This window comes from Anastrepha obliqua, chromosome 2 (assembly GCF_027943255.1).
Source record: "Anastrepha obliqua isolate idAnaObli1 chromosome 2, idAnaObli1_1.0, whole genome shotgun sequence".
In the NCBI taxonomy this organism is placed as follows: domain Eukaryota; kingdom Metazoa; phylum Arthropoda; class Insecta; order Diptera; family Tephritidae; genus Anastrepha; species Anastrepha obliqua.
Window position 1 is genome coordinate 101,940,655 of NC_072893.1, and position 15,356 is coordinate 101,956,010.

A 15,356-nucleotide genomic window follows, 5' to 3' on the forward strand; every position below is an offset into this window, starting at 1 on the left:
ACGTTTTCCGCCCTTGAACGACCGATGGTGTATGGCTCTGGATTCCATATGGTACCATCTTTTGCAGTATATAACGGATCAATATCAAAGTTGAGACCAATATTCTCAGAAATGTCTCATAAAAAACTTGCATTTGAGTCATTTTCAAACATATAGTCCTCCGCCTCAGTTTCTGAATTGGAAAAATTTCCATTTTCAGATTCATCGTTTGAACTGTTATCCAGAACTTCATTCACCAGCTCCTCTAAAGTTAAATATTGCGGACGTGACATTTTTGAACCAAACTTCACTAACAATCACTTATTCACAAAAAAACGTCCGAATAATGTCAAAACAAGGATGAAACTAAAACTATTCGCACGAAAAATCATTAAAAATTTCATATGTATCAAATATGATACAATGAGTAGAATTATGAAGTTTTCGTTTTTCTCGCGGCCTACTTGATTTTAAAATTTGAAACTCAGTTTAAAATGCTTATATCAACGAAACAAACAAAGTCATAAAAGTTCAGGTAAGTGTTGCCAACGTGGACGAATTTATTGGCTTCTAAAATATGAAATGTATCATTTTTGATACAAAGAACGATCTACGGTTAAAACACGAAATCGAAGTTGCCATTCATGAAATTTGAGCCCAAACAATCGAAAATGTGCTTAAAAATTGGGTTGATCGAATGACCTACTGTAAAGCCAGTCGTGGCAGTCATTTGAACGATATTATTTTTCATTAATAAATGACAATGTTCAATCTTCAAAATAAAAAAAAGTTGGAAAAAATATTGATTAGTTCTTCTTTTATAGAAGATTCATAAAGCAAATTTTACATGGCCCACCCTATAGTATTTCGTTAAAAACACCCTTTCTGCATCCACATTCTCTTCTCCATCCACTTTGGTATGAGTCAAACTTAACAACTATTTAGGAATTTATGAAATTTTTTTGATTTAGTCAAATTAAACATTTTTCTGTAAATTTTTTTTTTTTGCTGAAAATTCCCTACATTCTCCTTAATACAAATTTTTCTGCTACCCACCGAAATTCTCCACAAGTAGGGTACTTTCTCTATTTCTGGCATCACTGCTCGTATTGGTATGGCATTGATTTTACTTCACTATTTTGTTTTCTGGCGTGTATGCAAATTCATTCGATTTCAGCATTTAGCTCTGGTACATACCATGCGTACTTAATTTTGTTAAATAACTCCTGGATGTGGAATACCTCAAGTTTACCATTGTTTATTAAAGTTTGCTACATTTTGAACTTTTTAGTGAAAAACTTTATAAGGCATTTAAGATAAATAATGATGGCTATCCGATGCGAAAATTTGCTGTATGAAGAAATGTCAGGGCCTAAGAGTTTGGGGTCTTGGAATTAAAGTGTCACTATAAAAAAACCTCTATTTTGAGAGCCCTTAGAAATCATATTAAGTTAGAAGCGCTGCTATAAGTCACCCTGGCATAATAAGCACCTTAAGAATTTAAAAAAGCTTAAAATAAATATCTCAAGAAATTTAAAGAAATGTGTCATTTTTTGTAAAATGACAGCATTTTCAAAAGAAATTTAAATCTTTAGATAACACTAGTTTACATCAAAAATGGTCCTCGACCAAAAGGCGTTTTTCAAACTAATTTGAGGTCGCTGAAACCAAAAATGAATTTTATTTTTTTTTTTCAAAGAACGGTTTCCGAGATATTCCCAAAAAACCTGTTTTTTGGGCAATAGTGCAGTTATTACCTGCAATCTCGAAAACAGTGCGCGCCATTTCTTTGCATAAATTTCGAAAGGCACACTATAACCTACATGGCAATATATAATTCGTGTCAATGGAAGTCGTAGTTTTCGCAAAACAGCTGTTGAAAGTTAAAAAAAAGGCATTTTTGACGTTTTTTACTAAATTATCAAATTATATCGACAGAAGATAGGTTTTCTGAAAGACAATTTTGTCACCTATATTTTAAGCCTAAGTTTGTCTGAATCGACGAAAAATTGTAAGAATTAAGCTAATCCGAAGTCATTTTGGAATTTTGTCAAATCTAAAACATCGAGTTCAAGCATACCTGCTTCGCTGATGGTGGATGATAAATTTGCACCTACACCTGCCTCGAGTGAAAGATCAGGGGACAGTTTATGAGCCGCGACATAATTTTACATGAAAAAGTCAAATAAGTTAGCATTTGTAGACTTTTTTATGTAAAATTATGTCTCGACTCATAAGGCGTCACCTGACCTTTCACCTGAGATAACTTTGTTTCTAAATTTGGGCAATTTGCAAATTTCTTCTGGGAACATTTTGGAGGCGATGTTATCTCTCAAACCTTCGCCACATACAGATCTTGACGGTCTTTAACTTATCTTGCTCAAGAATTGTCCGGCCTCAGTAATTCCTCTTGCGCTTATATGTAAGCACTTTCTTAAATTAATGGAAATTTATAATCATGACACCTTTTTTTTAAATCGGAAGAAAAAATGATGTTTGCAATTATAGGCTGATTTCTAAGATATCAAGCAAACTTTATTTTGCGGTTAAGTTTTTAATTAACCCAAACCAATATGGTTTTGTAACCGGCTTTGTTACTAACCTTGCTGCTGTTAGTGAATCCTGTACGCCACCATTTTCCAAAGTACTTCAAGTGGTTTATTTTACACTGGTTTCTCTAAGGCAATTGACAAAGTGTCGCACAAGATTTTAGGAAACAAGTGGCTTTCTTGGGCTTTTCACTTCTGCAGTGGCTTGAGTTATATTTGACGGGCAAACGGGGTAAAAATCGATGGAGTTTTATCGAACCACTTTGTTGCTACGTCAGATGTCCCCCAATGGGATATCGTAGAACCACATCTCTTAGTCATTTTTATCAATGATATACGCAAATGTTTTTCCTTTTCGCAGATGACTTAAATATTTTCTGTTAAAGGCTCAATGGATGCTAAGAAGATTTACCTCTTAACATTTTCGACGCGTCAGCATATTTTTAACACGTCCTACAACATTTATAATTTGGGGAACTTGTATTCGATACGAAATTTTCTTTCAGTGTTCACTTTAATATTACTATTTTAAAATGGTACTCGTTTCTAAGCTTCATTTGTCGCAATACGAACTTTCCGAATTTTCCGATCTGCATACGAATAACTCTCAAATGATGAATGGAGTCATTTGGAGATTTTACGACTATGTTTCCTGCCATTTGCGGTCTCTGTTCAATCCTATAATTCTCGACTAAGGCTTATTAATCTAGAATCTCCAGAATGAAGCGCAGTCTTTTCTTCTTCTTGATTGGCGATAACCATGTACGCAATTTTGGTCGAGTTTAACAAAAAGGGTCAGTCGTGCTAACCGGTGTCAGTTGGACACACCAAGTGCAGCCAAATCAGTCCTTTCACTTTCGTTTATTTCCAGTGTATTACTGGCATCGCCGACTGTATACTTCTACTGGAGCGGATAAGCTTCAATGCTCCACAAATAAGACTTCGCAATTTTTACTCTTTTTGTGGGAAAAACTTAAATACTCAATTTGGAGTAATGAACGCTTTGCCCGCATACTTCAAGACTATAATTTATTATCCAATTCCGGCCTGCTTGGTTCCCCTTTTTCTATTTCTGCCTTTGTCAACATTTTTAAATTAGTTGCTTAATATTGTATTCATATTAATTGCTAAAATTTTAGTTACCAAATTCAGTTCGTTTTTATATTTTTTTCTCTAGTCTGTAAGGAACTTTGTACCGTAGATGATTGCTAAAAATAAAAACAAAATGAAAAATAAAATGTAAAATAAAATAAAATAAAAATTCTACCATCAAAAAGCTTATCATTAAGAACTGCCGGCCATCGGAGGCGGTGTATGGAAAACACTCAAGTCCCTTCAAGTAAGTTGGAAGAGAAATTTAGTCGAACACACAACAAAGGATGAGCGCGCTAATTATTTATATAAAGGGTGGCCAGAGGTTTTTTTTTGATAGATCACGTGTGATTACTATCAAACTAAAAACATGAAAGCTTTTTAGTATTCATTGACATTTAATCATGGAATGACTTACGCCTCAACAACGTTACCAATCATACAACTGTATTATGAAAATCGACGCGCTGTGAAAAGTGTTCATCGCGCGCTCAGGCCAATTTATGGTGGTCAACGACGAAGTCAATTTTTGGCCTGACGGCTACGTTAATAAGCAAAATTGTCGTACTTGGGTTGGAAAGCAAGAACAGCCATTGCATCCATTTAAAACCACCGATTGGTGCGACCTAAGGGCTGGAGGAATCTTCGGCCTATATTTCTTCAAAGTCGAGACTCACGCCAATGTAACAGTGAATGGTGAACGCTATCGCACCATGATAAACGATTTTTTGATGCCATTAATTGAAACATATGGTGGTGGACAGCGCTACTTGCAATATAGTCCGTGAATCATTGTAGGTATAGTATTTACTGCGTCTTCGTTTCGGGTCAGTGGGTTGGCCACCAAGATCAAGTGATATCACACCATTGGGCTTTTATTTCTAGGGGTATGTAAAGTCGAAATGCTTTGTGGATAAACCAGATTTGATTGAAATATTGGAAGCCAACATTACTTTAGGTATTCTCGAAATACCGACAGAAGTCCTCCAGCGAGTCATTATACAATGCTGTTTACGGATGGCCGATTTACGGCGCGATTGCGGCCAACATTTGAAAGAGATTGTCTTTAAAATAATAAGTATATGCATGCAATTATATCTGTATGCGTATGTATGAATTGAAGACTACTAGTCAAGATAGATGTGGCACATAAATCTCGGTATTTCAGATTTGGATGTAAATGTGAAAATGCATCCACTGTAGGAAAGACTTAGCATGACAAAGGTGTCTTGAATAAGTTTGAACTGATACAAATTAGGCGTATAATTTGAGTTCTGACAAAGCTGAACAGTAAAACACAAATTGGCAATTGCATTTGATTTTGTTCGAAGAGATAAAGAGGAATAGAATGGAATATAATTATGGATGAAGGGAAGCACTCAGGTTTTATTCGCCATTGCACTTACGGCTAATAGGTAGTATTTAAAGGAAACTTTAGCAAACTTTCCCGGTTTCTTTATGGGTCTTAGCAGTTTTCCGAGGGAAGCGAACCTAGCTCGTCCATTCTCAATACATCCGCCCCAAAAATGCACCGTCTAAGTCTGACGAAAGACGAACAGCGGGCAGAGAAAAATGCTTCGCACTATCTTCATGCCTAAAGCATAATCTACACAGGGATTGTCAATAATACATATGGTGACCATATGCCGTCCACGTGGATTGTGGCCGTAATTAATCCTATTAGGGCTCGCAGCTCACTCTATCGGGGAAACAATTTTACTACCACCCTGCCATGCCTTCTCTGGAAACACTTGGTTGTTTTGCAGGTGCCAGTTCTGCACCAAGGAGCCGCAGCTTGCCAATACTTCAGCTAGTTTATTGCCTTCAGCGCCGCAGTGTTCCGGCACCCACATAAGCTCAAGCTTATTCCACCTTGTATCAGAGTTTAACCTGAACTTGCATTCCTGAACAACTTTTGAAGAAGTGCGAGCGATTTCTAAGGGTATCTCTACAAGAGAGTATGAGACTCCAGTAAGAGCTTACTCAAGAACTGGTCGCTACTGTTCCAAATATACTATTTTCTTACTTAGCAACCAGTTTTCCTACAGGCACTGTGCACTGTATTACAAGCAGTACTTAATTCTGGTGCATTTGTGCAACTAATAATCTATGAATGGATGAGTTGTACCAATTTACACTGGTGAATTTGGTAGCGTGATTTATTCTTGGTTATATACGCACTCAAAATTTCCTTCTTCAATATATAAGTTTGTGCGGATTCATGTACATGCACATGTAAGTACACACATGCAAAACTAGAATTAATATCTGGGAGGCTTTCCTTACTTCTGCAGCACTTTACACTTTTGTTACGAGTAAAAAGTTTGTAAGGCCAAAATAAACAAATATTTTACATTAGGAAGTAATCCAACAGATTTACTAGTTTGCCTTTCCTTTATGTCAGTGCGTGTATAATAAGTAATCAAGATAAACTATTTCATTGTTCACAAACTCAGATGCATATTTTCACATTCGTGAGACGAATTCATTTAATATCTAAAATAAATTAAATATGGCATTGCTCTCTTAGAGGGTTATAAAATATTTAAAATATGTATGAATCTAAGCGAATGAAACACAGGGAATTCAAAAATATATTTGTGTAAATTAGTTTTATTAGTGCTTACCCGATCTAAAAGGCAAGGGTGACTCTCCATTGGTTGTCAATGTTGGCGCGGTTGCCTGTGTTAATGTTGATTTTATCTACCAGAGAATTCTAGAAATGTAATAAACTGTTAACTGTATCGTGTGTCCCACGGCTGACTTTTTGTTCGATGTCACTTGCTTTAAGTTTTCAGTTTCTTTATACAATTTTAGGACGGCTGAAGTTCAGTTCATTTATAAATCACCCTTTTAATACTTGTTGTCATATGCAGCTCGCCATTTCTAGTCGCGCTTCATAAACCTACATCTCCACGGACAAAGATGTATATCTTGATACTCGATACTCATGTATGGAAAACTCAGTTCACCTCGGGGAGGACTGATTACTTCATCTCAACGGTGACATCCAATAGGAATTTTGCCACCCTCTTTCAATTTCGGGAGGAATGGAGTAAGGGACTTTTATAAAAGAGCTTCGACACTTCAGTCTACATAGATGGGTCAAAAATGGATTGTGGTGTTGGAGCTGATATATAATGGCATAGACATAGAATTCCAAAATTTGTGAGTGTTACCAACACTTTCAATGTCTTGCAGGCGGAAGTATTGATAATAGGGGAGGCTTGTAGGCTACTAATCACAGAATCTTTCAGATAGCTAAGCTGCAAGCACTGGATCCAGTTACAACAACCTCTAAACTGGTAGAGCAAAGCAGAAATAGCCGTACCGTATTTTGTAAACCATAAAGTTACCTTAATCTTGGTCTCGAACTGGCACGAGGGGGATCTGCCATGAATAACATTCTTGCAGAATCGGTATTCACACCACTGAGTGCAATCAAGAAAGCAATTTCCTTAAAATATCTACAATTCGCGGAGTGCAGATGGAGGGAACAGACAACACGCAAAGTTAGCAGAACGGTATGGCCCACCTACAACCCCTAACAAATGTCAATACTGACAAATATGAAAGGGATGCCTGCGGCGGCGGTTACAACTGGCGATTTGTTTGATTTTATGCAAAGGGTAAGTATTCATTCGATATAACTCTTTCTGTTCTACAAAACTGTGTTAATTGTATTTTTGAGATATTTAATTTTTTACTAATTTTTAGGTTTAGAAATGGAATAGCCAGGAGGCAAAAATCAACATTTTCGACACCTGCTCTTCTTTGCTTTCCATCGAGGTCAAAAAGCTGCCGAAGTAGCTTGGAACATTTGCGATGTATGTATATGGAGAAGGTTTGCAAAATTCAAAAATGACGACTTTAACGTCGATGACACGTCCCACAGCGGGGGGCCATCTAAATTTGATGAAGAACGTCTCAAATCACTTTTGAAGGAGAACGGCCGCCAAACCAGTCGTGAATTGACGGAAAAATGAAATGCGATCATAAAACGATTCTCAATCACCTTCATTCTATGGGATTTACCGAAAAACTGAGAATCTGGGTGCCTCTCGAGCTCAACGAAGAAATCAAAGAAAGTCGCCTTCAAATTGCTTCTCTTCAGCTTCATAATACCCTTGACGACATCAGAAAGAGATTGGCACAATGTCCGAAAATTAAGAGGTGAAAAACTATTAGAGGGTAAACTAGAATCGAAGTCTAAGTCGGATTCAAAATTAGAGCAAAAAAAGTCAGCAAATAAATTGGCAGAATTTATGGCAGAATTTGCATATTTACTATTGTAAAAAACATTGTTTGGCACCATTGAGCAAAACTTTTTTGATTTGATGAATTGCCAAAAGGCCTTCGAATCCGAAATAATATTTTTTTCGAAATTCATGATGTAACTTCTATATAAGAACTTGTTCAAACAGTTAAATTCCTTTAAATGGCACTGACATTTTGAGTAATACATTGGGTCTCCAGACTTTTTATACAGTTTGGAAAATTGGCTTTTTAGATTTTTGTGTCAGTGTTCGTTAAGTTGACGCAAAGCCCACATTTCTACGATCAGGCTGTCGGTTTTTAAGCGCACCGCAGTCTTTTTATTTTGCTGGGCAACCTTCTCGAGGATCCCTTGTCAAGATAGCTCATCCGCCAATTATGTTACTGCAATGAATCTATGCCCAGAAAATTAAATGAAAATAACGTCGAAGTATACAGATGCGGTCGAGAAGGACGTCAGACATTCCCTGGGTATTTTCGAAAGCACTAACAACAGCAATCGCCTGCTTCTTTGGTTGCGGCTACCTCTGCTTGCAGGACACTGCAATAATCTGGTAGCCTCAATTTGCGCTTAATGGAGAGCTCCTCTCGAAGTACTCCTGCACCAACCCTTCATCCATCATCGAGCCGTCCGTGAACATATTTACCACTCCCAGTCTCCAAATGCTGCACTCCGCCCACTCCCATGAAGGAATATGAATGGAGAAGCTACCACTTGAACTCAGCGGGGGGAGACACTGACTAATCCCCAAAAGGCGAACTCAAAGTTTCGAAGGATACTGGGGTATCCGTAGGTTAAGTCTTGGTTACAGCTCAAACACCACAATCTGGTTGCGTTACATGCAGTGGCAAGTGGCATTATTGCCTGCAATGCTAATAGCTATCAAATCCATCTATGAGTTAAGCGCTACGGTAGGGGTGATTTCATGCGCCCCACCGATTCCAATGAGAGCAGACTCCGGGCTCTGTCCAGCTTCTTAGCTCTGCAGCGCGTTGGACCAGACGAGGGCTTCATGCAAAGAAATTACTGGCATGATTTACCAAATGAAATATAACAAAATTGGATTTTTCTTATTGGAAAATGGATTTTAAATACACTGTAGTATATTTTGGTTCTGGACTGTATCTATATAGACCCCGCGAAGCTGATACTGACCACCGGTACAGGAATAGAGTTGTAGTCCTTAGCGCTCACATAAGGCTCACAGTAGGAAGAATTAGTAGCATTACTTACACAGTAGCGGCATTTACTTGACATCCTTTACTAGCTATTGGCGCGAAAATTATTACGTGGGCCGAACATTCTGCGAAGGGTAGCTATTTACTTATATGTAAATGCATGTATATGCATGTATATGGTCGTTTATACATTAATACTTGTGCGCACATACACACGAGGGCGGTTCAATAAGTACCCGTTGATGATAAAGGTCATTTCGTGTGCTGCCATCTATCAAACGACGGCAAAACAAATTTGCGACTGATTGATAAGTTAGTTTGGTTTTGGCAGCAATTCGCTAAGACGTGTTTAGTGATTTTCACTAAGATGGAAAAAGAGCAGCATCGTGCGATAATTCGCTTTTTGGTCGATGCTGCGTATAGGGACGCTTCGCCATTTATGATGACAGTTAGATATTGGTTCAACGAACTTAAACGTGGGCGAACATCTGTTTTTGATAAGGCGCGAAGTTTTTGATACTGGCGACATGGTTACCGAGAAAATCATTCAAAACTCCCACGCCATGCGCGAAGTAACAGGTGTCTCGACCGGAACGGCAATTAATATGATAAGTTGTCGATGGGTGGCGCGATTGCTCACGGTGGACAACAAGCGGATGTGCTTGTTAACTTTGAAGCAGTGTTTGGAGCAATTTAAGCGAGATCCGAAGGAATTTTTGCGTCGAGTTGTCACCCTTGATGAAACCTGGATTCATCATAATGCACCAGAAACTAAGCAAAAATCAAAACAATAAATTTCTCCCGCTGAACCTGCTCCAAAGAAGGCGAAGACAGTCCCATCGGCCGGAAAGGTTATGCCGACGATTTTTTTTTAGAATGCGAACGGCGTCATCCTCATGGATTTTTTAGGAAAAGGAAGAATGATCACTGTACAATACTACAGTGAGCTATTGGATCGCTTTCACAAAAAACTGAAGGTGACACGGCCGCATTTGGCGAAAAAGAAGGTAAGGGTTCACCACGACAATGAATTGCGTTATGAGTTGTTGTCGCACCCGCATAATCACCCGATCTAGATCCCTGCAACTTTTTCTTGTTCCCTAACATGAAGAAATGGGTCATCGAGGCAAGACAGAGGCGTAGTTGAAGGGGTTCGACAAATCCCATTTTTGGAGGGGTTATAAAAGTGTCCGGAACGTTGGGAAAAGTGTACCTTTCTAAAAGTGGACTATAATGAAAAATAAATAACAAATTTGAAAAAATGGTGTCTTCATTTCTAACACAGCCAATTATTGAACCGCTCTCATATGTATGTACTTATATATGCGAAAAAGTAGGTATTCAACATTGATGCTATTGCTTTTGAAGAAAATCACAAAATAGTGCAACCCATTGTTTGATATGCATGACATCCATTCTCGCAACAGCTTTGGGGCGGTCAGCACCATGTACACGAAATGCTATACTCGTATGTTAAAGCGTTGAATGTGTTATGGCGTCAACCACAATGTTGGCACATGAACGTCATGCGGACCAAAGCCGATTTTGGCATTTTAGGCCACACAAATCATGTCTTTGCCAAACGATTACCTACCAACAAGCTAGTGAAATCAAACGAGTAAAAATTTCTGACCATATTGGGATGCTAATGGGGCCTCACATGCTTTACAGATTCCCTGTTAGATCCGGCTGAATGGGGACAGATGTTGAATGCACCATTCCAATGGTTGCGTAATTGGCCGCAGAATTGAATATGTTGCTAAATAGTGAGAGTTCAAATGAGTGCTCTATTTGGGTAAATCTTCGGTTATTAGAATTGAAGTTAATACATACGTACATACATATAAGTACACTCGTATTACGGTTTCGTGAGAGGTGAAGAGATACATTTCAACAATGATCTACTTAAATTTCACTAAATTCTTCTAAATGGCTGATGACATTGTGAACTATTTTAGAAATGACACTAAAGCAGAAGTGTTACTCTCACGCAGTACATAATAAAGCAGACTTAAAAGTATTCTTTGCTTGACCGACACCGTACTTCAAATTGCTTTAGTTGCGATTTTCATTGCATTTTCTGCACTTACACTGGTGTGCTTGTCTAATTGCTATTTCTTTCAACTACACTGACATTGCCGACTAAGTGGTTAGTGAAATGCGAACGAACGTGCTGAACAGCAAGAGTTCTTCATTGTAGTAAAGGGTTATTTATTAAGAGGTGTTATTTTAATATTCAAAGTAAAATGCTATTTTTTAATATAAATGATCGGATGTTTATTTCCTTATAAAGAGGAAGGTATGCTGTTAATAGTGGAAAATAACATCAGGAAAATGACCACCACGAACACGCTTACAGGACAATATCCTTTTCATGAAATTTTCCATAACCGAATTGCAAAGTGGCTGCCCTATGTCCTCGATAGCCTAACGAATTCCATCTTTTGAGGTCTTGAATCGACCCTGGGCTGTTGTTGAAAATAAACGTTGTCCAGATCAATACCATCCAATTCCGGCCATAAAAAAGCGTTAATCATCTCTGGATAGCCTTTTATATATTTAGATAATACCTGTTATTGGAAAAACCTGTATATGTATGCAAGTGTATATGTATACACAACGCGCATTAGGGCGGTTAATTTTTTCTCAAGTTATCGTATTATATTCGGTGCCCACCATAACCGAATGGGTTGGTCATGATTATATTCGGTAGTGCCTATGAGATGAAGTACCAAACGACGGAAAGTATTTTCTAATAGCGATCGCCCCTCGGCATGCAATGGCAAATCGCAGAGGGTATGAGCATTTCTGCCATGAAAAAGCTCCTCATGAGAAACTATCTGCCATAGTAGGTTAGGTTAGGTTATGATGGTTGCCCAGAGAGTAGGGCCCACTTGGACGAAATAGTTTGGTTCATCCTTTGTGATACCATTTAAGGACAGAAAAGGGGGGAGGAAGGGAAGGGATGGGGGGAGTGGTGAGTGTTTGTGGACTACGAACGGTGACTAGTCCGCGGTTGTGTTAAAATCATTTTGCTGCTGATGTAGCTCATCAGATTTTTGTTATCAACACCTGTTATATCAGCAGGCGCAGAAAAGAAGTGAAAACCATGATACTTCAATCTTAGTCCCGCGAAGGCTGGGAAGCTAAGGAGCAGGTGCTGAGATGATTCCACCTCATCCTCCATACAGCTGACGCAAAAAGGACTCGAAGTAATTCCGAGTCTCACGGCATGTGTACCTCGCGGACAGTGTCCCGTGATGATGCCCACGAAATTTAAGAGATGACATTTTGTCATTCCCAGGATATCCCTCGAACGCCTCCTATTAAAACGTGGCCAGAAGGACTTCGCGACCCTACACGTTCGTGTACTTGCACAGCGTTCGCTGAGTTGGTGCATAGCCCATCCTTCCAGGAGTAGAGCGCAGGTTGTCAAGGGGATCCCGATCTTCTCCTTTCGCGGGCACATTGCCTCACAGGTCCCCTGTCTGGGCAGCTCGTCGGCTTCGCAGTTTCCTGCAATGTCCCTGTGACCAGGTACCCAAATTATCTTTATGTCGAAGAATTCTGATACAATCGAGAGTGAGACCAGGCATTCCCTGACCAGCTTCGAATGCACCATAATAGAGCCTAGGGCCCTAATGACCGCTTGGCTATCGGAATAAATATTTACCTTCTTAACAGTTATTACGCAAGTAAGTAGCCAGTCAGCTGCTTCTTTAATTGCGGCCACCTCTGCTTGGAACACACTGCAGTGATCCGGTAGCCTGAATTTGAGTTTGATGGGGAGCTCTTTGCAGAATACTCCTCCTCCAACCCCCTGAACAGGTTAACGAGGCCCTGTCCCCAGGTGTTGCCCCCGGTCCACTCCTCCCTTGGTGGAATATGAGTGGAGAAAGTTCCGCTAGGACTTAGCGAAGGCACACACTGGTCCGTCGACGAGGGGATGAACTCAAAGTTTCTGAGGATGCTTGAGTGCTCATATGGGAGGCTGAGCTTATAGCCCAAGCCCCTCAGACTGATTGCGGTACGAGCAGCGGCAATTCTGCCTGCGATGTCTATAGGTACCATATTTAGCATTATTTTAAGCGCCAGAGTAGGAGTAGTTCGAGGCGCCCCACTGATTCCAATGAGTGCAGACTTCTGGACTCTCTCTAGCTGTTTTTTTTTTTAACTTATGTCGTCCTCTCCAGTGAGTTCCACCAGACAGTCACTCCATATAACAACAACTCTGGGCGAGAGGCCCCACCTTTTGCCAATTGCGCCTTTGCACCCATACAAGGCGATTGTTGCCTTCCTTACTCTTTCCTCAATGTTGGGCTTCCACGTCAGCTTACTGTCAAGGATTAGACCTACATAGGTACTTCACCTTGTCAGAGAGCACCAGCGGAGCGCCCCCCATCAAGGGGAGTTGAGCTCTGCGTATTTTATATTTCCTCGTGAAAAGGACGAGCTCCGTCTTAAGAGGATTCACCGATAAGCCGCAATCTGCTGCCCATCGAACAACTACGTTCAGATATCCCTGCATTAAATCATACAGGGTATCTATAAACTTTCCTCTTACAATTAATGCCACATCATCCGTAGGCAATCAGCCCCTCCTCACCAGCTTCTCCAGCAAGTCATTGATAACAATGATCCAGAGGAATGGTGAGAGAACTCCGCCTTGCGGCGTGCCTCTGCTCACCTGCCGGCGGAGAGAGACGCCGCTCCACTCTGCCACGACCGTTCTGCCGCTGAGCATTCTGTAGATAAACCTGGAAAGGTCGGCTCCGACCCCCAGCCTACCCAGAGCTTTCGTGATTGCCTCCGGGAGAACGTTATTAAAAGCCCCCCCAATGTCGAGGAAGGCGCCAACTGTATAGAGATTCCTCAATATCTGTCATAGTAACAGAAAGAAAAAAAAACATGGGATAGAATAAAGATACAGGCAGAGGTAGCTAGTTCTGTGAGAATTTTTCAGATTCTTTGGCAAATCTGAAAATATCCTGCAGCGCACGCTCGATAACGTGAACTAATTCAAACCAAGGCAGTTCACGTTAACAAAAGTGTTCACGTTTTGGAATGCCCAAAAAGACTAAGTAAATATATTTTTTTCACATTTAAATTCACCTTGTATTCTTGTTTTCGTTACATATTAATTTAAAATTAAGTCATACGATGGTTTTATTCGAAAAAATCAGTCATCTTTTTTTGTATCTTCTGTTTTTCTAAAACTTGCTTTCTCCCTTAACCTTCTTAGCACACTCATATCACTTTGATTGACGTCTTCATGACCAACCCATATCAACGCCTTGTTGAAAATTTCAACTACTTCAGTCGGCTTAATTTTCTCCAGTTACTCTGATACGCTGTCATCATCGGATTCGTCCTCTGCTAATGTTCGTCATCTACATTGTCCTCCTCGATATCTTCGTTCCATTCATGAATGGCTGGTAACGTGAATTCAATCTGAAATTTTTAATAAAAAAAAGTTGTTTCAATAATCCACATACATTACTTTGAGCATATCTGCGAACACGAACGAACCTCAGGACTTAATCTACTAAGGAGATCGACGGTGTTGCTCATCAAGGTGCGAAGTTCAGTTTCCAATTTTTCTTTTAAAACCGCCAACGGAACATTAGCTTCGGGATCATCATTGTTTACCGCAAAATTTCAATCACTGTTACCCCACTTAGCTAATGTTGCTTCACCAACACGAAACCAAGCCGCATCCAAAGGATTTATAGCTGTTTTTAAGTTAATTTTGTTCAACGACTCGAGCAAATCAGACTTTGACGCTGCTATTGAAGCTAGAAGGCTGTTTCTGTTCCGCCTTTCCAATTACCAAAAGCTTAAGCTTGTGGAATCCAGAGGCGTTTGAACAGCATAAAAATGTGATTCGCTGCTTCTCGGACTTTACCCCTGGGGCTCTCTTCTCCAAACTTGACGCGTACGTTTTCTCTGGCAAAAGTCTTCCGAATAACCCCGACTCATCAGCATTATATAACTGATCGTTGCATAACTCCAATTCGGCCATTTTAGCTTTAAGTTTTTCTTTAAATGGATCCACTAGCTGAGGTTGGGAAGACAGTTTTTCGCTTCATATTTTAAAAAGAGAATACCGTACCTCTTCTTGAATCCTTGGAGCCATCCATCACTAGCGAAGAAGTTTGCTTCATTTTCTTAAAATTTTGTATGGAGTGTTTTGCCTTTTCTTTCAACATTTGAGCACTTACTGGCCAGTTTTTATCTCGCATTCGGATAAACCAACGATAAAGAGCTCTCTCCATTTTGGGC